The sequence below is a fragment of the Amphiprion ocellaris genome, chromosome 18 (genome assembly GCF_022539595.1).
Source record: "Amphiprion ocellaris isolate individual 3 ecotype Okinawa chromosome 18, ASM2253959v1, whole genome shotgun sequence".
In the NCBI taxonomy this organism is placed as follows: domain Eukaryota; kingdom Metazoa; phylum Chordata; class Actinopteri; family Pomacentridae; genus Amphiprion; species Amphiprion ocellaris.
Genome location: NC_072783.1, coordinates 29,349,891 through 29,373,168, shown reverse-complemented (window position 1 = coordinate 29,373,168; position 23,278 = coordinate 29,349,891). Strand labels below are relative to the sequence as shown.

The 23,278-nt window shown below is 38.9% G+C and overlaps 1 long non-coding RNA gene across 2 annotated transcripts; it reads right to left on the bottom strand.

Annotated features, from left to right (window-relative positions):
- Positions 1-11,639: 11,639 nt before the first annotated feature.
- LOC129347362 (uncharacterized) lies at positions 11,640-22,921 on the bottom strand. Of its 2 annotated transcripts, none has more exons than XR_008599429.1 (4): positions 20,705-21,232; positions 19,576-19,724; positions 18,059-18,355; positions 11,640-13,584 (listed from the first exon to the last, which is right to left on the bottom strand). It is a non-coding gene; the product is annotated as an uncharacterized LOC129347362 (long non-coding RNA). The 2 variants fall into 2 exon arrangements; XR_008599428.1 differs by lacking the exon at positions 11,640-13,584 and adding an exon at positions 21,601-22,921 and having other exon boundaries at positions 17,856-18,355; positions 20,705-20,838.
- Between the last annotated feature and the right edge of the window lie 357 nt (positions 22,922-23,278).

The window sequence follows — 23,278 nt, the reverse complement described above, 5'->3', positions numbered from 1 at the left end:
GCAACACTTCAGTTAATACCGCATTCAGAGAACATTTTATATCTCATAGCCAGATATTAATATTGACCAGACTGCATCTTGCTTTAGCCACAAATACAACAACTGCTGCTGAACAGGCTAATCATACATGTGCACAAGGCCATGTATACAAACGGAAGGCAGGACTTCTAGTGTTCAGTATCCTTCATCAGACACAGAAGAAATTCAGTGAAAGGTGTTATTGTGCTTTATATGTGCAATATAAACCTGAACATCTGAGATCGATGTAGATCCACATTGCAGCACATAAACATGCAGGATGCAGCCTGTACCCCGTCTTCTCTTTGAACTGTCTGCATCACCAACGATGCGTTTCAGTGTCATGTAAGAACAGGTAAAAGACGTTGTGCTTTTGTAGAAATAGTGGCATAAAGTAGCATAAATGTGAGAGAGGACTTTAGAAACAAGCTGGAAACTGGTGGGAAAGGTGAGAAAATTTGCGCACATCCATTCTGCAGACATTATCTGAATCTATTTGACACACACCTGTGTTTCATTTAAGTGGACCTCTTACAATAAATTAATAACAAGGTGAAACTTCTCTAATCCCATTTGGGAAATTCTCTGAATCCCTTGTTTCTATCTATATGGAGACCAGAGTTCAAGCAGAGCAACAGGACCTCTGAAACTGGAGATTTACTGACTCATGGGAGAACATTTAAATCAGACTTTTTCTAGGTAACAAAGGGGCTTGTACATTGTACTAAGATTATACTTTAGCTCTAGAATGTATTCTGTATTCTGACTACGTAACGCGGCCTTCAACAGGAGGTTGTTAGACGTTTTAATTTTGCATCAGGTTCCAGAATCACCGTCTGTTAAATATTATCTCACCTCCTCTGCTGGAGTTCTACGTGAGGCATTTTGTGTACAAATTTCTCCGTAATAAGAACAACTCAACAGACATTATATTTCAGTCACAGCAGCCTGCGTTTGTTTTTGAGCTGGTCTCGACTTACATGACATTCTCAATGGATCAACAGCAGCTTTGCAAGAAAACAGTCTCTGTGTACATGCTCACAAGTGAGAGCAACATTTTATGGATTCACTCCTCACACCGAGGAGAGCAGCATTGATTTCTTATTTATTTGAAGTTTGCTTATATCTACAAAGTAGCCGAGCAAACAACGCAAAAGTATTAAAGTGTAGCTGAAATACAGCGAGCACGTTGTACTTGAACATGGCCATAACGTATAGAGTGAATACCGAGCAAAGAGGAGCTGAAACCAAGGATTCTGTTGTGATCAAGAAAATGCAGGACTCTCCTTTGTTCCCTTTGAAAGTATACAGTATGCACACTTAATGCATTTGTGTGGAATATACCCTTGAACTATAAACTGACTAGCTACGTATAACATGGAAGCGTCCGTGACGGTTCTATTACATTTTAAGAAGGAGGGAAGCCTTTGTATACCTGAGTAGAGAAACGATGTGTTTTGATGTCAGTGTGGCATGGAGGAACAATGTTGAAGGCCATCGCTTCAGGCGAGCATACAAATCAGAAAACATTGCAAAACATTAAATATGTCCCCTAGGTTACAACAAACAAGACACAAAAAGATATTGTTTTGGATGCGTTTTTATTTTTATTTTTTTAAAGGAGAGGGATGTATACCCCTGACCCTGATCATGGCATGACATTGGAAATTTTGATTAAAATTGTCAGAGAAAAATAAAGAAAACACAGAGAATTAAAGGATTCTGAGGTCGTGTCAATAATAACTATAAGTTTGCACTCCACGGTATAGATAATAAAGGAGATGGGATTGAAAAAACTACATTGCAGTAAGATTCCAACAATGTTGTGTTCTGTCCTTAAACGTTGTCTGCAGAAAGTAAAGATGGTGTTACAATAGGGGTGAAAAGCCATTCGGAAATCTTGAAGAAAGTGGTTTCTGAAAAGGAAAAATGAACAACCGACGTGACCAGAATCAGAGTCATACAGACACAAAGTGCAGGATGCAACCAAAGCCTACATTAATTTCAATAAGACAATGAAACTAACTCAATAAAAGTCCAGGATGACATCATTTCCTGGCTGCCATTACTGGAGAAAAAAAAATTGCTAAAATAAACACAACGGCATTTTAAATATTAAAGGGAAGATGTCATCCCTCAAAATCCATTAGATTGTGATTTAAATGAAATTAGTAAATGAAAATATGAAGCTACTTTTGATATTTGCTGCACCTTTTTTAAATTTTTATCCCCCATCCTACATTTAAAATGATCTGTAGATATTTTGTTACATATGTTGCTAAATGCTTCATGTTGTGGAAACACCACTCTTCAGCAGTTTCAGCTCAATGCGAGGTGCTTAAAAACAGAGAAGATAGGACCTCCTGACTTGCAGGAGCCAACAACGAAAAAAACATTGATTTCAGAAATTATTTGCGATTGCTCATTCTCACGTCATTAGCTTTTGATGCTCAAACCCTCTTGTTTTCATACATTTTAATATGTACACTGAGTAACTTGTAGACTAAATATCTTCTTCTATTCCAAAACTATTGTTGAAAGAATCATCCCACTCTTTATTCAGTAACAATTGTCCTTTAACCTTGAAGAGCTAAATGAGGCACATGAAAGGTAGGTATTTCGAGAGATTTTCTCTTCCCTACAATATGAAAGAGTCCCTTTTATCCGAGATATAAATAGCGGCTACCACACAAGGGAAAATTTGGTACAATTTGGTGCACAATGCTTTTCCTAAAGGACTAATCTGTGGGGTGCCAGCAACAAGGCCAGCTTTAATCAGAAAGATTTTGGATCCATAAGGGCCATATTGTGTGTGTCGCACTACAATAGATTCTGATGGGAGGGACAGGCAAAGCAGCGATCAAGTACACAGAGAGGAAGGATAAGCAACAGGGAGGGCAGGGATGTTCCATCAGAGGAAAATTTCAGCAATTCAGACCCAAACATGGAGAGCGCGTCTCCTTTTTCAGCTTCAGTCTCTCTCATAGACCTGCAGCCCTCCTTTAAAATGAAATACCACGATATCTGTGGAATGAAACCAAAGGCCAGGCGGTGACAAGAGTTGGGTGACAACACATAAGAGAAGAAACAGATTCAAACACACAATATGCCGCATGAGAGACCACTTGGATTTAGAGCTTCCTCACTGGTGACAAGTTTAAGGCCAACAGTGATCCAGACAGTAGCCACCGTGATTCATCGTGTCAAACATGTGCTACCTGGGAGATTAATGTGACATTTTGTTATCTGATTGACAGAAACTGGGTTGAAAACAATCAATTCATTGTTTAAGTCATTTATTATGCAAAAATACCAAACATTTCTCGACTGCAGCTTCTCAAGTGTTACAATTCACTGCTTTTCGCAGTTTTTAAATCTGGGCTCAAATGAAGGAAAACACAACTAGATGCTAATGAAGCTCTGCATCTGCTGAACAAGTAAATAAGCAACAAGAGTTTCATATCAGCTCTGAAAGGTGATAATAACTTTATATTTTCAACATTTTTCTCCCTCCTCAACGAAATTATCCGAATATTAGCTCAGAACAGCTTGAAAAGTTTCTATTGGGTCACTTGATGTCCCTTTCAGAAACATTAAATATCCAAATCATTGCACTGTAAAAGTTTACTTCCAGTCTCATCATCATCATCATCATCATCATCATCATCAAGCATGCTTATTGTTAAGATCTGCATTTCAGCTAAGCAGCACTTCATAGGGCGACTTGAGTCCGGGCGATTATAAAGCACCTTCAGACCGAGACAGAGAGAATTTGCAGAGAAGAAGTGCAGCATATTTACAGGTGTTACATGCATGTGCTGCTGTCTGAATGTAGGCTTGTGTTTCACCTTCCCAGCACAAGTGCCCTAGTCCCTAATGATGGCGGTGTGCAGTAAGCTAACTACCCTCACAGTGGAGCGAGCCCCCAGGCTAGTGCCACATCTCTCCATCAAGGCCTGCCTTCATCCCGCTTTACACTGGGCCCTTTCCAAAGACACACACATACACACACAGAGCCAATGACAAATAATTCATATTATGGCCTGCCTGAAAGTTTGCCACACTACCTCATTAAGCAGCCTATTGTAACTGGCTGACATTCTCTCAGCATAATAGCATTCCTTGGTCGGGTTGTTTTTGAAGTGACATCTCACTAGAGGGAAACAGAAATAAATAAAGAAATAAAATGAAAAAAACACCCAGTTGTGCTATGCTGTTTTTCACCTTCGGAACTCTCAAGGTGATGCAACTTTAGCTGCCAGATATCAATAATGGATCCCTGTTGTTTCTTGATATGGTACAAGGTCCAGCAATGACATATCAAATGAAGACAGAAATGTGGCTACTTGTGTCATTCGCACGGAAAGAGCTGCTTTTTCCTTTTCAATAAATTACAGCTGCCGATAATACAAGGTGACAAGGACAGGAGATGAAGTGCACAGGTTTTTTTTAAAAAAACATCTTTACATTCGTTTTAATTACCGAATTGTAAAGGCAAGGTCTTAACAGGCTGGCTGCTTATGAGACGGCTAATGACCAAGGTTGAGGAGGAGTTTTGTTATGGCTGGACGAGGAAAGCGCAGCTTATTCTCCAAGTTAGGTAAAGCATGAAACAGCTCACTAATACCCGAGCCTTCACCTTTTTCGGTGGGGTGACCAAAGGAGCCGAGGCAGCTCTGGAAACACAATAAAAACTGCTTACTCGCTGAGATGACACTTCATTCTACACAAGATGAGAACAAATACAGCCTCTGCAGCCTTGTGTTGGTGTGGACTTTTCACATACACACACACACACACACACACACACACACACACACACACACACACACACTCAACAGAGAAAGACGGATTTATTGGTGTAATGAAGACACTATGGCTCAATCCAAACCTACATATTGAGTTTGATCTCCCACTTAGGGCTGCATTGATTTTTCCTCTTAGCCACACGTTTCAGTGCGCTGCTTCTGACACACAATGAAAATTAGTCTCCTTTATTTCATCTGCAATAATTTGCAATGGGCAAAGAGAGAAGAATAAGGCTGGATGGTGATGGAGGAGGAGGAGGAGGAGGAGGAGGAGGAGGAAGCATTCGGGGAACGGTGGTGTATGACTTGATGAGGTTGTGGAGAAAAGGGGTAAATGAATATGCCCCTTTGATGTGCTCCATGTTTGCACGCGTGGCGGCAAATGGCAGAATGGCAACAGTGTGGGAGTTTTTCTTTCTTTTTTTTTTGTCTGAGTGGCAATCAGTCGGTTCAGAGGCGCTGAGCTCCTGGCGAGCCTACGAGGCATGTGGCTAGGTGCTCTCTGTCCTGGGGGCGAGACAGGGAGAGCTCTGACTTTTCCGGGGCAACAACGAGGCATGGGAGAGGAAGAAGAAACTTTCTCAGCAAAGTGAAAAAAGGAGGGGGGAAACAGGAGGGGAAGCATCCAAGTGAGGCAGACTTGAAGTTCAAGTACTGACGAGCACTTCAATCTTCACTTCAGTCTCGACAAGTATGCCAAACATGGGTTTTGCATAAACACACAGCACTTCAGAGGCGGGCGACGAGATAAAGATGAAGTTATTCGAATAACAAAAGGGAAAATGAGAGAAAGATGGAAGGCGAACCCCCCAAACATGAGGAAAGATGGAAGACAACCCCTGCTAAGTTAGACTCCGTGGCTGCCTTCCATCTCCCTCAGCAGATAGCAGGAATGATAGCGGAGCATGTTCCAGCCTCCTGTAATGAAGTCCAGATGCATCAAGTCAGCTCTGCTCCTCATCATCACAGGCGGTGACCTTGGGAAAACAACCTCAGCTGCAGGCCTTCTTCTCATACAGAATACTGCAGAAAACACAGCAGCCAAGCTCGCTGCACAGGGATTAGGATGAGAAAATTCCAGAGAAACAAACGTCTTTTCCAAATGCCATGTGGCTGCGCCTCTCTCTTCTGTTAATTTTCAATAAATGGAGCGACTTGCATCCTCGTCCCCTTCAGTTTCTTCTTCCTGCATTAGAGGCAACGCTATTGAGCTGACCCTGACCTTATCCTGCACAACAACACGAAGGTCAATGTAGAAGATGTTTTCCACTTTGTCTACCCAGCTGCAGTCTACTGCAATTTGTAAAAGGCTGACACAGGGCGGGCAAGGGGACATTAAAAAGGGAAAAAAATGTCTCGTAATAATTTTTTTTCCGCTGTATACAATCAAGGAGTGTCATTGAGCCACATTTTTCGCAAAGAGAGCAGATCATGATTTAATAACAGGCAGTAAATAAAGAAAGTTTAATTAAAAATAGAGCATCTAAATTTAATGTCGAGTAGTCTGGCTTGCAAATTCTGAACTATACGTAAGAAAACCTTACAAAGAAGCACAAACGGTGTAAGAACTTAACAGTGATATAAGGAGATGCACTAATGCACAGACCTGGATGTAAAACATTAATCAGTTAAAAGTGATCCTATTTCGGTTTAGTTGCCAAAGAAAAACTTGAGCAGCCCCCTAAAATAAAACCTCAAATCCTGCTCCAATTTTTTCCTGCAAGGTACCGAGTATAAGTCCTGGAGGAGAGGCAGTCGTCAATTAGTATTCCTAAGCCCTTGTGAAATTCAGCAGTCTCAATCACTTTGCCTGAGTATATACTTAACAAGTTGGTTTCATCCCAAGGCTGACAATGGGAGCAGACTGTGTGTTTGTACTGCATATTACTTCTTATTACCTCTTTTAGTGATGGGAGATTAGAAAGCACAAGACACACCGATGTGGCTGAGAATAGCAGGTAAAAACATTTCACTGAATTTCAACTCCTCAGTCAAGTGCAATGTATCATAACTTCAGTGGCACCCGCTCACTGTATGAAACAAAAGTGGTGTAAAAGTGGGACGGCAAGTCTCATCGACTAGACACAATTACAGTGTTGAGGATGTGCTGTGAGCATCGGATGTAAGACAAGAGAGCCATTTTAAAGGAGATTAGTGCTGACACCTCCCTGTGTCTCAGCATGCAGTGATCACACTGCGCCAGCTACTGTGTGTGGGAGGCCTTTTGTCACTTGTACCATTCAAAGTGGGAGAGGGAAAACAAGCGATGGGATGACACCCAGCCGCCTCCAATAGATCAAAACCAAACTAATAAGCCAGGATGCTCAAATTAACAATGAGGCCTCTTGTTTAACTCAGCTGTTTGACTTCCTCAGCCGAGGCACATCAACTACACAGGCACATTTAAATCCATATGAGGAGAAGACTTTGGAAATAATGACTGTGCTCAGCGTCATTGGAAAGAGGGGGAAAAAAAGACTTTTGGCGGCAAAAAAGGAAGATTTTCTGTCAGCATACCTTCGTGTCGAAATTCTACAGCGGATAATCGAAAAAACTAACAGACAACAAGTTAGAACAAAAGCAGCACAGTGAGGTTCAGCTGAAGTGGAGGCATATTAAGAAGCCAGTCATCCACTTAGTGAACCTAAAGCTCACGAGGCCCTCCCTCTGCAATAGTAATCCATCTCCATTGTTCCCCTGAAGAGGCTTGTTGAAAATTAATTTGGGCTGGTCAACAGTCGATAACATGGTCCCCAGAGACGCACAGTTTAACCCCCATAGTGCTCGATGTATTACAGCGTGCAAACACTCAAATCCACATTCCACTCAGTTGCCCCTCAATAGTGAGAGGAAAGGATTATTGACCAATTTCTGAGCTTAATGTACCTACATTTCACCCTCCAGGCAATCCAGCCTCACCTCCTCCACCCACTTTTATCGTGTTGTTATGTTATCATGCTGTCACAAGGTCTTTTCATTCATTGCGCCATGAGATGAGAATTTTTCCAGTGACAAGTGTCTGTGATGATGATGATGTCAAGTGTTCATAGAGCAGACCGACCAGATAATTTTTAAAAAATGAACTATTATCTCTGAAAAGATAGACCTAAATAATTTATATAAAAGCCTAATGGCACAATATGATTTGAAAGAAAACAAGTTGGTAAATGTAGTTTTTTAAATGTTTTTCTTTGTGTCCTTTACTGATTTGAAGGATCTGATAAATATTTTTTGAATATTGATGGGAGAAATCACACATAAACTAATGACATAACCAGTACTTTACCAAATGGCACATTATATTATATCTCTAAAATGATAATTTGGTCCGTGTATATTTTGACAATTGGATTTTCCGTTCTGAAACGGGTATTGAAAAACAAAAAAAGAGTGGTTATTTGATTTTCGTTTTAAAATACAAAAATTAAAATTGAAATACAAGGCGTTTTTCCTTTTCATGATCAAAAGGGATATATGAAATTTTAAGGATGCTTTGATTTTCATTTTATATTTAGAATAACAAAAAACTAAATTCAGTAAGACACAGAAACGAAAAAAGGTCCGTTTTTTCATTTTCTGAGACCGGAAGTGGTCATCAGCAAGTGTGGAGCCAAACGACAACAAGATTCTCAGAGGGCGGAGCAAGAGAGCAGTGATTGGTCAGACCATAGATACTGTAGAAGACAGCGCGCTAGCGGATCTCGTCTTATCTATAGATACGGTCGGCAGGTCTTGTAGCATGTCTGGCAGCTGTTGACCTTGTTTTTGGAGTGAAACACGGTAAGAAGATAAATACTTCTAACCAGCAGCGTTGTTTTGTTCTATGTTAAGTCAGCGACTTGTGAAGAGTTTTGTTGTGTTCGAGCAGTTGGTCCGGACGCGTTAGCTAGCTAAGCGGCTAAGTTAGCTAGCGGGCTAATTAACACAGGTGGCTAACTTACCGCTGAACACCTGTGTTAGTTGCTGCAGTCCGTCATTGTTAGAATGAAATTCTCAGCCTGTATTTCTCTACTGTGTATGTTAGCTTTTAAAAAAGTTATTTTACTTTAAGGTTAACTGTAACCCGTTGAGCTGCACTGAAGTTTAACATTCAGCTGGTTTGAATTAAACCGCGCTTAACATTGTGCAACATTACCTCTCTGAATCTCCATAATTTCAATAAATTCCTTCTCTCTTCCACTGCTCAAGTTCAATCCAGTATATAAAGTGACATTAATGGTGAATAAACTAACAACCAGCCATTGTATTTATTTATTATTGCATGTATTTTTAGTAAAACATGAGATGAAACATCCTACTTTTGGATCTAGAACTGCACAAGCCGTTCATTTTCAGTCACCTGATGAGTTAAACTCCTCTTTTTATGTGAGGTTGAAGCAGAAAGTCTGAGTTAACAAAGAAAGTTGTTTATAATTTGCGATACCTGTTATCTCTGACTGAGGCTTTAGTTTTTGTTGAGCCCATTTACACGTAGAAAATTTGTTCAGGAAGATTTCTCAGTAGCTCAGAGGACAGGCTGCTTTTTACACAACCTTGTAAGAGAATGTCTGTCAATGCTTTCAGCAGAATTTAGAAACACAACACTTCCTAAACAGATATTTTGAGGCTGTGAGGTTGAACGTTTGAGAGTATATCAGTGTGTTTGTTTGTGGTCTTTCTGTTTCTAGGTGGAAGCTGAATTAGTGAGGATGACTCCTGCTCCTTTCATCTCTAAGCTCCTCACACATCTTTACCTGCACATGAGGAAAATCACTCCTGTAGAATGCAGGTATGTTTGTCATTATTATAAAAAGATGTTGCCTGGTGACCTGTCAGAAACCCATTATACAGAGTCAGCCAAAATAATGTTTACACACTTCAGGAAGAGAAAAACTTGCATAAATGTTTCAATACCAAATTTATTCAGACATTACGAGATTAATAAAAGTTATCTTTGACCTCTACAATTACAAGAGGTGCTCAAAGTGGTGGCCACTGGCTTCCAGACATTTCTGTTGTGTTGTAGACGTCACTTGTTGATGCTCCATTCATGAGGGTAGCGCCATCTGTTGGGAAAACATCGTACAACAGGACACAGAGTTAACGTACTTTGATCAAAGTTTGAAAGAGGTATCTATATGTATAGAAGTACTTATACAAATTAAATATTTATAAAAGTTGCTGTTTTCCTGATGTGTGTATACATTATTTTGGCTGACTGAACTTATTGAGAACAAAACTGTCATTTAATTGTTGCTCTGAAAGCTTCTTTAGTGAAAACTGGCTGGTGTTCTACTTTGAAACAAACTACTGTTTAGGTCTGTGTTTGTAGGTTTAACCCCACAGTTTCTGAATGAACTGATAGTATGTTTTTTTCCTGATCAATGTGGACGTTATAATTGATGGTAACATTTACTGATCATATAATCAGCATGACAGTATAACAGTAGAACATTCTGACCACCTGACTAATACTGTGTTGGTCCCTTTATGCTGCTAAAACTCCTCTGACCCAGTAGTTCATCAGAACCTCTGGGGATGTCCTGTGGATTCTGTGGGTCCTGTGGGTTGCAGGGTGGATCCTACCTAGACCAGGCTGATCCTGGACCATCCCACAGATGCTCCATCAGATGTGGATGTGGGGAGTGTGGAACCCAGGTGAACAGCTTAGCTCTGTCGTGTTCCTCAGACCACTCCTGAACAGTTTTAATTTGTCCTGCTGAGGGTGGCAGCTGGCATCAAGGACTGCTGTTGCCATGGAGACTAGGGGGTTGTTTGTCCTGCAGTGTTTAGGTGGTGGTACATGTCAAACATCCACATGAATGTCAAGGTTTCCCAGCAGAACGTTGCATTAAAACAAGATGATGGATGTTGTTCTCTTCAGCTGTCAGTGGTCAGAATGTTGTGGCTGATGGGTGGATCTGTCTGCCTTTACTCTGACATCCAGAGTTATACAAAAGTGTAGAATGTGTGCAGTGCAGAAGAGATTTACTTTATTGTATGCATTTTTTTTTTTTAAAGGGAGAGCATTTTTTTATCCACCTGAATGAAGACCCAGTCTGTCCCTTCAAAGGTTAGTTAATAATTACTACGGCTTCCATAGTGGTCTCATTAGAGAAAATCATATCCATATACAGATTTTTATTAATTCCAGGGCTGGTTCACTAAAGATTAGAATAATAACTACATCAGATAATTCTTTTTCGCAGTTGGAATTTTGCAGACTGAGAGATGGTTGAGAAGGGTTGCAGTTCTTCTTTTAGCAAAATATGTTGTAATAGAAGATCTTGTCATTGTACATGAAATTATCTGCAAACCAGCAAAGTGCATCAGTCTGAAGTATCTAAAAATAAATAAGTAAAGAAAAATGCTTCTAAAGCCAATAATAAACAGAATATTTTGAGGAAATATTCTAAAAAGGAAAGAAAAGCTCCATTCTCACTCCTCTCAGGATAAACTGTCATTAAAATTGACTTTAAATTTAGCTTCAACACGAGATAAAAACATTTACTTTCATTACTTATGTTAAGTTTTAATAAAGTTCATGCTACTTTTATAAAATGATGAAAGTGAATAAATTGTATTTCTGTGATCTGTGTTTGATTTCTGTCTTTTCTCCTGTCATCCAGATGTTCAGAGGGAGATGATGCCACATCTGGTCCAGCCGATGGAAGGTCTTGAAGTTCTCTGACTGGCCTCGACTGAAGATGGTCGTCTCACTGGATTTAAGGTTCAGATGCTCAGTAACAAACTCCACCAATGTGCTAACAGGGAAGCTTTAGGTTTATTAAATGTTGCTATGAAAGTTTCGCTGTTTTTCTTTGTGAATGCAATGTGCTCCAACTGAAAGTTGAATTAGAACTTAGAAGTAAATCCTTCCATCTGAAAGCAACAAACAACCTACAGAGTGAAGACCTCAAATCTGATTGGACGGCCTCCTATTCAGCCACGTGTGAACAAATGCCTCTAAGTTGATTTGTTTTCTAAAATAAATCTAGTTTGAGTCCTAATCTATGCCTGTGTGTTTGCTTCTTTACACTGCTGTTAACAGTTTAGGCTGTTAGAGTGTTCCAGATAAGACAAGTACAAGATTCTTCAGAGCCGTTCTTCCACGAGCCTGACAGGAAGAACTCCAACAGCTACTGAATGTTCCTGTGGTCCCCTCAAGGCTACAGGAGGAGCCCTACAAGGACGAGCCGGTCCACCTGATGGTGGCCGGTCGCTGCGGTTCAAAGCCAACACCGACTACATGGACTTCTACTGGACCACACGGAGGCCTTCAAACCGGACCAACAAGTTCACCGACTCCCGGACTCGTGGGTCTGAGGACGCCGCCGAGCCTCGGCCCAGCCGGCCTCCTGTCTGTGGGTGTTTGAGTGCTGAGAGGTTTGTGGATGCATGTGAACGTTCTGTGTTGAAACAGCAGCTTTGGACTCAGTAACGCCGGTATTTTGGATGACATACTAAACTATGATGTTTTTGTCACATTTTAGACAGCATACTAAACTATGAGGTGTTTTTCCACATTTTGGACGACATACTAAACTATGACCTTTTTTTCCACATTTTGGACGACATACTAAACTAAGGTGTTTTTCTTTCTACTTCCTGAAAAGTTTGGTCAATAAAAAAGACAAAAACTGTTATTTTCAGCTGAACTAAAGACAGACTTTGTGATTTTTCTGCTCACATGTTGTATTGTTGTAAACTTACTCTTTCAAATAAATAGCCTCCTAACCCCCTGGAAACCAGCGTTTGTCCTGTTTTTGTGTTGTTCCTCGGCAACCCTAGACAGCCAGGTCGTAATGTTTTTTAAGCAACACACCATACTATGACGTTTTACAATGAGGGTTCTACTATGGAGCCAGTTTGACATGTTCAGGTGTTCTTTGTGTGAAAACTCATCAGGTATCAGAAGGTGGTTTTCAACTTTGTTAACTTTCTGCTTCAACTTTAAACTAAATTTACTTCACTGACCCAGCCCTCTGGACTTCCAGGAAGCTGTGTTCCTATTGGCTGTCCAGGTGGCTGCTTGGTGTTATCAGGAACACCTGAGCAGCTCAGTGTCTTCCTCGTTTATTTAGCTGCAGACAAACATTTCCTCTGCTTCTCTTGACCACTGAACCGGGTTTGGCTCCATTGCTTTAGTTTGTTCTTTGGCTTGCAGCTTCCAGCAGTAAAATCGTCTTTAATGTGTTTCTTGGTGTGTTTTAGGGCTTTGTACCGGATAGTTGTCTTGGTAAATGTGGTTCTTTAGCCACAGTTAGCACATGGTGCTAATGTGTGCAGTGATTAGTGGATTTGGTACAGCTGAGTTGTGTCTTTATCTTGGCTGTAGTGAGTCTTTAGAGGTTTTTGCTCAGACACATTCTGTATTCTTGTTTGAGAACTAGCGTTGGTTGTCCAGAAGGTAAGAGTTCCTGTCCTGATTCTCTGTTCTCAGAGGTTCTCTGGTAGGCTGCAGGAGACTTTAGCGTTTGGGTTGTACTAGTTTGGTTTTTGTACGGTTTCATTTGGACGACTATCTTGAGGCCCCTCCATGTGGTTTAGTGAGGTTTTCTGGAACAGTTCTACATAGCAACCTGCAGCAGAAGAGACTTTGAGAGTTTTTAGGAAGTTCTGGAGAGCAGACTTTAGAGCAGCAGAAACATTTGTCAGCAGTTTGAGCAGGAGAAGGTGAGCTTCAGAGTAGAAATGAGACGGAAACCTTCTTGACCCGTGTGGTGAGGTCCTGTACCAAGAGTTTGAGCAGGTTGTGAAGAGTCTGTAGTTCTTTGGTCTGAAAGCACAAGAAGAATCGACTCATGAAAGGAGAAAACAGGAGATATTGTTGGTTCTTCTGTCGCTCTGCAGTTTCCAGTTTCCTTAGACTGAATATCAAGTTTATATTTTAAATGATTTCCCATGTGAGCCCAAGAAGACTTCAATAAACTCCCTCCATCCCCTGGACGCAACAGATTTTATTACCATGTTAAATCTTTTTTTTTTCAAAAATATGTTTTTGAGTTTTAATCATAGTTTTAGCAGTTTTTTGTCTTTGCTTGTTTAGTTTTGTCATCTGTGTGAAAGGTGCTAAACAAATAAAGTTGAATTGATAAACTGAATAATTGACAAACTCATGATTGTGACAACAGAAGTATTTTCATTGTGATTTAAGGGTTTGACAGGAAAAAAGATTAAAGAAATAAGCTACATTAAAAAAGCAATTAAGTCAAAGGAAAAAACATTTAATACAATAAAACATTTAAAAAGAAAATTAAACATTAAATATAATTAAATTATATTAAACAGACAAAATATTTAATTAGATAATTAAACAGAAGATACAAAATGTAATTATGACAAACATTTTCTTAAACAAAAATATTAAACATTAAAGATGAAATATGTTAGATAATGTAACATTTAAAACATACAATTTAACAAGAAGAATATTAAACATTTAAAAAATACAAAACATTTAATGAGCTTATGAAACCTTTAAAAAGACAATTAATTAAAAAATTAAATGTTTAATTAGAAACTTAAATCTTAAAGACAAAAATTTAAATAGGAATTAAACAAAATAAAATTAAGCATTTAAAAAAATAAAACATTAAAAGGTGGTAAAGCATTTAAAAAGAAAAACCTTAAAGATTTAATCAAAAAATTAAACACGGAAAGAAAAGGAAATTTTTCAAACAAGCTGATAAAACATTTGAAGAAAAACAAACATTAAAAAGACTAAACATTTTGAAATCAAATCAGACATTAGAAAAGAATAAAAGGTGAGAAAAGGACAAAACTAAACATTTAAGAAGAATCAAACTAAGGACAAAACATTTGAAAAGACACCAGTTACACTTTAGAAGATCAAATTCAACAGAAGAGACAATAAAACGATCAAAAAGAGATAAAAGCCTTAAAGCGTTTTCTAGTCTGAAATGAAAACAAGTTGTTTCTTCAAACATTTCCTCTTTCTATGTTCTTGGTTTGATTGTGGACAGATTTACTAAGAACTCGTTTCAGAAAACTGCTTTCCAGATAAAGTCTACTAGTAGTTGAAGGCATCGATCAAACTAATGTTACCTTCTGATCTCGACAAACTTTACTGTTCAGTGAAGAGAATCAAAGTTTGTTGAGGATTTCTAAAAAACCCACAGGTGAAGGTCTGAGAAGAACTCAGATGGATGATCTAAATGTGAAATCAAGACTCATGGTCACAAGTTTTAAGGCTTCTGTTAACCAGAAAGTTCAAACTAACAGAGAAGTACTGAGAAACTTTTAAAGCTTCAGCCCTCGGACTGTCTAAAGGTTCAAACTAACAGAGAAGTACTGAGAAACCTTTAAGATTTCAGTCCTCAGACTGTCTGAAGGTTCAAACTAACAGAGAAGTACTGAGAAACCTTTAAGATTTCAGTCCTCGGACTGTCTAAAGGTTCAAACTAACAGAGAAGTACTCAGGAACTTAGAAGATATCAGTCCTCAGACTGTCTAAAGGTTCAAACTAACAGAGAAGTACTGTGGGACTTAGAAAATTTCAGCCCTCAGACTGTCTGAAAGCTCAGGTCCTGAGGACTCGGGAGGTGTGGAGGCTTTGGAAAGTCTTGGAACTGAGGGTTCCACCCTCCAGCACAAAGGCCGAAGTCCCACCTCCTGAGAAAAACGGTCGAGTCGAGACTCGAGTTAAAAAAAATCTCGAAAACGACAAAAAATAGATGATAAATGCGCAAAAAAAAGAAGAATTAGTATCTGAGCGAGTAGCTCAGGAGGATAAGAAGAGGACTGCGGACTGGAGGGTCGCAGGTTCAAGACCCGCCACCGGCCTTTTTCTTTCTTTGTCTTTGTCAGAATTTTGAGAAAACTTAAGAAGTGTCTGGTCTTGAACCAGCGACCTGCAGCTCCATAGGCAAATCCTTAACTCACTGAGCTACAGATCAGATAAAAAGAAATAAATTCGTCGTCCCTTTGACATCGTAGTTTCTGTGTGACCACATGGGTGGAGTCAGGGCGGAGTCTGGGTGGAGTCAGGGCGGAGAGTAGGCGGGGAGGTGGGTGGGGGAGTAGAGAGGGAGGCCACCACCCACCTCCCCGCCTACTCTCCGCCCTGACTCCCCCCACGGCCCACCACACCTTCCCCCGCCCGACGAGTTTTTCGAGTCTCCACGAGTTCTTCGAGTCTCCACAGGTTTTCCCAAGTTTCTGGAGTTTCCACCAGGTCGGAGGCAGAACAACTTGTCATGAAGAGGTGTTGAAGTCGGCCAGGATGGACTGACTTTTTACAGCCACTAGAAGGAAGACCACTAGAAGAGCAGGTCTTTAACCACCATCCATAAAATCCATGGAGTCGCTCCAGAGAATTGAAGGGAGGTCAACTTTTATCAACCTCCATCCACATGTTCAACTCGATATCTTGACTTTGACATTTTTAGCACCACAAACCTTTAGTATCACATTTTATTATCATTTATTAGGACTTTAATGGAATCCATCAGCAGATTTAGTTTTTGTTGAGAAACTTTATTCTTGTCGTCGTGTTACTGCAGTATTTAAAACTGTTCCTTCTATTTGACCTCATGTTTATTAGTTTTAGTGGAGAAAGTTATTTTAATTGTCCATTACTCTCTTAAAAACCAAATTATAAATTGGATTAGTCAAGAGGTTTAAATTTCTTACTATAAAAATAAAGCGTCTTGAGACAGTTTGACCTGTAATTGGCAAAATATAAATAAAATTGAATTAAAATTGTATGTATCTTGTAATGTTGGAGTAATTCAGCCATATATGCTGGAAAACACATTTTCTTTGTCCATTAATCTGTTGATTGTTTTCTCCAATAATTCATTTCTTGTTTTGGTTTACAAAATGTCAAACCCAAATATATTCAGTTTACTGTCATAAAAACCAAAAAGATTTACATTCATGATGCAGGAATCAGGCAGTTTTTCCACTTTTTCTCTTAGTTTAGTCAGAAAGATAGTTGATAATGTGTGAATTGTTGCAGCTTGTGAGCCGTAAAAGGTTTTAATCTTTGGGGCCAAGTGTCAAAAAACATTTAGAAACCAACATCAACAAAACACTCAACAAAGATTTGAACATCATTAAAGGGAAATCCAACTTTTGCATGACAATGTCTAATTAAAGGACATTTATTTCCAATGTAAATGTGTGATATTCATCCTCTGGAGCTTTCTCTTCACATCGTCTTCCACCTGGACTGCTTTGGTCGGGAGCATGTGCAACAAACATTTGAAAAACTGCACTTTAACATCAATGAATGACACTGAAGTTTAATCGCTACATAAATGAGACTGAGTCTGGATGTGCTGCTCTGTCATTAACTCCTAAGTTTAGGGAAAGTTCAAACAAAAGAGGACAGTTCAGATCAGACTTGAGAATGAGCTTATTTTGAACAAACATCTCAGACTTTCTGAGCTTCAGCACCTCTAGCAAGATATTTTAACAATAAGCAACTCAAGAGATCCAGAAGTTGGAGAGAGTTAGCTTTAGCTGAGCCAAAGAACATGTGGGACGCTAACCTAGCAAACATTTCAGACTTTTCTCTGTGAATTCTGAGAAATAATTTCCTATTTAATGACAGAGCTACACATCTGAACTCAGTTTCATTAAAACAGACTCTAATTCAGTGTCATCCATCCATATTAAAGTGCAGTTACCCAAAATGTTTGTTGCATGAGCTCCAACAAAACCTGTCCAGGTAGAAGGCCACTTTGACAAACAGGAAGTGGAAGATTCCAAGCAGATTTATAGAAGGGGGAACCGGACTGTACTAAGTGTGGTCGAGTATAGAGGGGTGTTTTGTGGGTTTTTAAGGCTGATAATGATTATTAGTGAGACATTTGGAGTAGATATTCATTTGCAGTAAATGAAAGTATTTAAAATCTTGGAGTTAAACTTAGAAGAACACAAACTCTAACAGAAAACTTTGTTGATACGTTTTTGTTTTGTTTACAGATGTTAACTTAAAGGAGTTTTATTCGTGACGTATAACCAATCAAATCACTCCAGAAGACAGAGCGACCACAGGTAGATAAAGGTTCAGAGCCAAAGTAGCGGCATTTTTAAATTGATTTATTACCGTAATTCAGTAAAAAATAAAATACTGATAATCAGTAAATCAGTCAGTCCACAATTACTACAATTCTACAATGTATGTCTCTTTGCTTTGACTTGTTATTTGTACAATATACAATGTATTTGATGGCGTTTTTTCATACCAAAGGCTATACTATGATGTTTTCTAAGAGACATACCATGCTACTCTGGTTGTTCTGGCCCTGCACTCCTCCTCTGTTGTTTTCTGGATTGTACTCAGCTGCATGCCTTCGTCCATCCGGCCTCCGTTGACTCGTCCCGCCTGAGGTCTCTGGAGCTGAAGCTGGATTGGAACAGACCAAAGTACAGTCCAATCACGATGCCAGCTGCCTCTCAAAAGGCTCCTTCATCTGGCAGGTGGCGCCACTTCTTCTGAGGGGAAGCTGAGCTGGCCCAGCAGAACTTTGGAGATGTGTTCCAGTGGTTGGTGGATGTGTGGGGAGATAGAGAGGGACCTTTGAATTGTTCAGAAAGGAAAACAAGGAACCCATTGGTAGTTTTAGTTTAGGGTGCTACTGCGGTGTGTTTTGGGGTTTTAAGAGGTGAACAGGAAGAGGTTTTTTTTGTATTGATTGTCTTTTACTTTGTTCCTGGTTGGAATGCCCATCAATGTCAACATGAAGTTCACTTTTAGTTCTGTTTATTTTTTATTTTACTAACACCCATTTGCTTTTAACCCCCTCACATGTTGTGTTGTAAACTTACTCTTTCAAATAAATAAACGTCTACCCCTCTGGAAACCAGCGTTTGGACTGTTTTTGTGTTGCTCCTCACCTACTTCAGACAGCCGGGACATAACAACGTTTTGTGGACTAAAGGCTTTTCTATGACGTTTTTAGAGCGACATGCTATACTATGATGTTTTTAGAGCGACATGCTATACTATGACGTTTTTAGAGCGACATGCTAAACTATGACTTTTTTAGAGCGACATGCTGTTTGTTGAGCGACATGCTATACTATGACGTTTTTAGAGCGACATGCTATGTTTGTTGAACGACATGCTATACTATGACGTTTTTATGTGACATGCAATACCATGATGTTTGTTGAATGACATGCTATGCTATGACATTGTTACGTGACATGCTATGCTATGATATTTTTTAGAGCGACATGCTATACTATGACGTTTGTTGGGTGATACACTATACTATAGGCTTTTTTAATTGACATATTACCATGATGTTCCTTTTGTTTCAGTTTTTTTTTTTTTTTTTAAGCAACATATTACAAGAATTTGAATAGTTTTAAAAATTACTATACTTTTACTTGTGCAATGAAATACTATTCTATGGCATTTTTTAGACGACATATTATACTCTGTTTTCTTGAATAACATACTATTTTTACAATATACTGCACTATCACATTTTTGGAACCACATATCATACATGACAATTTTAGGCAACATCCTAACATTTTGCGCTTTTTGAACCACATTATAATCAATTTTTTTTTTTTTTTGCCAACATGCTATACTATGAACTACAGGCCATACTCTGTTATTCTTGAAAAGTATACTATACTTTGACATTTTCTGAACTACATCCTATACTATGGCATTATACACAGAGTGCTTTGGTTACATGTTGATTTATAATCTAGATTTTTTTCTGTTTTGTTTTTTGACAGGATTACCACAGACCTGACCATGAACACCGTTAACACCCACCTGAGGGAGACGCTGCCTAAGATCTCAAGGCTGCTTGGTCGTGGTCTTTCTGGTCCTGCTCCAGAACACCTTCATCAACTACGTCTTCTTTTGAAGAGGCCCTCAGATGCTGCAATCTCTGACTTTAAGGAGGAATTGCTACTTTCACTCTGTAACGAGACGGTGGTTATTTTAAAGACCCAGCTCCTGGCGGCTTTGAGTGAAAGTTTAACATCCATCAAAACGGAATTACAGAACATAAACATAGATTTATTTATATCTGCTGATCATTAAAACAGCAGAAGCAAAACTGAAGCAAAGAACAGAGTTAATATCTCTGTTCTTTGCTTCAGTTTTTTTCTCCTCAACAGTGTATGGTCAGATAACTGTGGAGCTCATGTTAATGCTAATGATACATTAGAATACAAAGAATAAACTTTATTGTCCATTTAAGGCAGTAAAATGGTCTTTACCCTCAATCAGGAAAAGAAACATTTCCATATGATTAAAAAATAGGACAAAATACAACACCCTATTGTGTTCCATTCATATCCTGCTGTGTTCACTCTCATATTTAACGTTCCTGCAGTTGGAATGAAAGAACCTTGTAGATCATTTCCTCACTGTTAGTGTCTTTTCCTTCCACTCTTGGTCTGGATCATTGGGAACATCTGGTCTGATGGACTGAGAGCTACAGAGAACATGAACATCCATCTGTGGTTGTCTGAAGAGTCTTTTCTCCTTCATCACTGTGAGGAAGAGCAGCACTGATGTCCTCCTCATCTTTCCAGTAATATCAATAATGCTGCAGATTCAGCTCCTCTCTTCAGAATACAACTTGTCTTATGACTGTTCAGTTTTTACATTTCACTGTCAGCAACGTTAGTTATTTCATCCATTTATTTCATGTGTTTACACATCTTTACAGTTCAGAATTGTTAAATGCAGTTTTTAAATGTGCAATAAAGGAAATAATGAAGCTCTTGACCTGAATGTGTTGATGTTTTAATGCTGCATATCTGCTATAAATAACATGGACTTTTTATATTGTATTTCTGCTCCAATAGCAGAGATGATGTTAAAGATGATAAGTGGAACCTGTGAATACTAGGAACAGAGAATAATAAACTGCTTAAACAGTTGGTCTGACCTTCTGTAAGTGAAAGTTAAACAGGAAGTGGTTCACTGAGGATGTCCGTCCATTCAGTCTCCTTCTTCACATCCAGATGAGGTTTTCCTTCTGCTGGCTTCACTCAGAAGATCCTCACAGTGAACATGAGACACCTGAGATGAAGACAGATGTCACAGTATCAGCATCAACAGCAGAGGTTCATTTTAAAGTATCCCTGGAAGGATTTCCTCTGTCATATAGTTTTCCAAGCACTGAAAGACAGAAAGGCCTGTAGTCACTTTAGCTTTAGAGGAGAGGATTTTATTATCCAGTTTATCTGTGCTGTAATTTAAATGTAGTAACTGTAGTGTTCATCATTACTTTGGACATATTCTGGGAGTTTATTTTTTCCAGTCTACACTGCAGGAATACGTACTACAACATGTGAATCAATCATTAAACAATATTAACAACTAGAGAGTAAATTTACTGTTTTCTCCAGTTTAACTTCAAAGACTCAGCAGATATTCAGGATTACTGACAACACAGAACCTTAACCTCACTGTTTTAATCACATTTAGGTTTCCTAAACGTTACATTAATGTGAACCAGCGTCTCCATGAACAGTTTTATTAACTAAATGTACCACATTACAGTAACACAACACACTTCAGGTGTTTACATAAAAGTCAACACAAACATCGTTAGCTTAATGCTATGTTAGCTTTAATCAGACGACGACTGAGCAGCTAGCTCGGTTAGCATCGGTAACATTAAAACTAGTATTTACTCTGCTAACTTTCTTCTCTGGTCAACACACACAGAAATAAACTCCACCAACATCTGGAGTGCATGGCACACATTATATCTGACACTACAGCTGCATATAAAGTGCATTAAAAGCGGCACCGATACGAAAATAAACATTAACTTACCGAACTATCAGAGTCCTTTCAGTGTCTGCTGGTAGAATCAGCCGAAGGCAGAAAACTGGTTAAAAAAAAGCCAACGGGTAGGAAAACTGTCTGTGGAAAAGGTTGTGCTGCTGCACCGATAAATAAACCAACAGTTATTATATCAGAATTAATCCAAACGAGGAGAGCAGAGTCTCTGCTGCCTCCTCCATAGGACCTGTCAATCATTCCAGACCGGACTGTCAGTCAAGTAGTCCCGCCCCCTGGCTTCGCAAAACTTTAACGGTCTATAAAAAAATCAATATTGATTTATTTTAAGATCGGCCACCCGATCTCCCATTTTGACCATGAAAACTAACTAAAAATATATATACAGTCTCTGCACCGTACTCTGTGTGGCTCCACACTTGCTGATGACCACTTCCGGTCTCAGAAAATGGAAAAAACGGACCTTTTTTCGTTTCTATCTCTTACTGATTTTACTTTTTTGTTATTCTAAATATAAAATGAAAATCAAAGCATTTTTAAAATTTTGTATATATCTTTTTGATCATGAAAAGGAAAAACACCTTGTATTTCAATTTTAATTTTTGTATTTTGAAACGAAAATCCAAAACCACTCCTTTTTTGTTTTTCAATACCCGTTTCAGAACGGAAAATCCAATTGCCAAAATATACACGGACCTAATATTAATTCCAGGTTGTTATTCTAAAACCTACTGTAAGTGGTGCAGCTTTGAGATTAATTTGACATGACTTGCTTTTGCACTTTTTTGCACCTTTCAACAAATAAATAATGTGGGTGATTTGTTCCGGTTTTGTCGAAGAGAAATGTTTTCCTTCAGAAATTCATCCTCAGGAAATAGGGGGAGAAAAAAAAAAAACACTTAGCACTGACCTGAAACCCACAACACCACTTGTTAAAGTGTTGTATTTTCATGTAGATCACACAAAATACCTGACAATGCTGCTGTCAGCTTTGTGTTCCGTAAACATTACAGAGTTTTTTTTCATATCTTTTTGCTGGAAAGTGCACCAGATATGTTTTAGAGCAGTCAGCTATTTTCAATGCTCAGTGCTCAAGTTCAGTGTTTGCAGACACGGGCATGAGGCAATTCTGCAAAAGGAGAAACATAATAGCTTGTACTGTCCAGTGTGTGTGTTTATTCCTCCATAAAGTAGACACTGAGATTCATCCCTAAGGGTCACCCTATAAAAAAACCTCTCTGTCTAGTGATAGACTGAGGCAACAGCCGGCAAAAGTGTTGCAATTCTCTTGAACAGATTTAGGACACTTACATCAGGACATTTTCTTCAGCTATTATCTTTTTTCAGGCCTGAAAACAATCACCAGTGACAAAACTCCTGTCTGTCTTGTTAAATGTAAGAGCAGATTACAGCTAATTTACATGGATCATGAGTAAGTAATTAGAGTAAGAATGGATATTGATAAAGCTTTGGTGCATAATGAGAAAGAAGATGATTATTCTGTCGTGGGGGAGCTTTGTGGATATAAAGATATAGCTGCAGCCTATATTATTTCTCATTTACTCACAGCTGGGAACTGACACGCAGCTTTGTTTAGATAGGAACATAAGAAATCAAAAGAATGATTGACGACAGAGTAGTTCTACCCAATAATCCTTTCTTATCTTACCTTGAGGAAACAACTCAAGCTGAACTGAAACATCTTTTCAAA